This window comes from Colobus angolensis, unplaced genomic scaffold, assembly GCF_000951035.1.
Source record: "Colobus angolensis palliatus isolate OR3802 unplaced genomic scaffold, Cang.pa_1.0 Scaffold30, whole genome shotgun sequence".
Lineage (NCBI taxonomy): Eukaryota > Metazoa > Chordata > Mammalia > Primates > Cercopithecidae > Colobus > Colobus angolensis.
Genome location: NW_012116266.1, coordinates 1,127,941 through 1,128,972, shown reverse-complemented (window position 1 = coordinate 1,128,972; position 1,032 = coordinate 1,127,941). Strand labels below are relative to the sequence as shown.

Here is a 1,032-nt window from a genome sequence, read left to right as displayed (position 1 = left end):
AGTATCGGGGCCAAAGCCCCTCAGAAAAGCATGCTCCGCCGGCGGCCGCCAGGTTTCTCTGCGGAGTCTCAGAAAGGAAAACCCGTTCCCACGGGGGTCCCACGACGTCCCCGGGTCCCAGGCCCCGAGACGTTGGCAGAGGCGCAGCAGACCTTCCTCCCCAACCCGTACGGCTCCCGCGGTCCCCTGTCTCCCGGCGGCGTCGGAAAGTTCCCGGGGCTCGCGGCGGTCAAGAGCAGAGCCGGGGCAGCCGCAGCCGCCTTCTTAGCCCGCCGCTCACCGCCACAGAGGAAGGCCTGCGTGGGGGTTTCCACCAAGTCGCCGACACCCCTCGGGAATTCCCCCACTGGGCCACACACAAACCCCGCTTCCTCCTTCAAATTTCCGCCGCCAGCTTTATCGATCCGAACGCCGCGCTGGGGTTTAGACCACTCCTCCCGGAGCCGGGCTCAGCCCGCCTTAGCCTTCCCTCTCCCGGCGGAACCCGTCCGCCTCGGGCGAAGAAACCCGAAGGCCTTCGGCAAGTTCCGTCCCCAGCGCGGGGGCGGGGCCGCTCGAGCTGCTCCGGGCCGAGCTCGGCTGTTTCCGTGCGCGGCCGCTGCGCACTCGGCACTGGGCGGCGCTGGCTGGCTCCCTGGCTGCGGCTCCTCAGTCGGCGGCGGCTGCTGCTGCCTGTGGCCCGGGCGGCTGGGAGAAGCGGAGTGTTGGTGAGTGACGCGGCGGAGGTGTAGTTTGACGCGGTGTGTTACGTGGGGGAGAGAATAAAACTCCAGCGAGATCCGGGCCGTGAACGAAAGCAGTGACGGAGGAGCTTGTACCACCGGTAAGAGGAGCAGGAGGAGGAGGCAGGAGCCAGAGAGAGCCGGGGGGACGGAGGGGGGACGGGGAGGCGCCGGACACCCGCGCTTGGGGCCTTCCCCTCGCAGGAGGGGCCGCGGTAAAGATGGAGCCTCCGCCCGAGCCCCACAACATCGCCGCCGCTCGCAGCGAACAAAGAATAATGGCGGCGGACTGGAGCCAGCGGCGGCCGGG

At 69.2% G+C, this 1,032-nt stretch overlaps 1 protein-coding gene across 2 annotated transcripts in view; it reads left to right on the top strand.

Moving 5' to 3' along the window:
* Positions 1-580: 580 nt before the first annotated feature.
* Positions 581-1,032, top strand: part of CREB1 (cAMP responsive element binding protein 1) — an 86,561-nt gene continuing 86,109 nt past the window's right edge. For both annotated transcript variants that reach the window (XM_011949846.1, XM_011949845.1), the window contains exon 1: positions 581-823. The gene's annotated coding sequence lies outside the window, so the exon portion shown is untranslated. The remainder of the gene's footprint in view (positions 824-1,032) is intronic.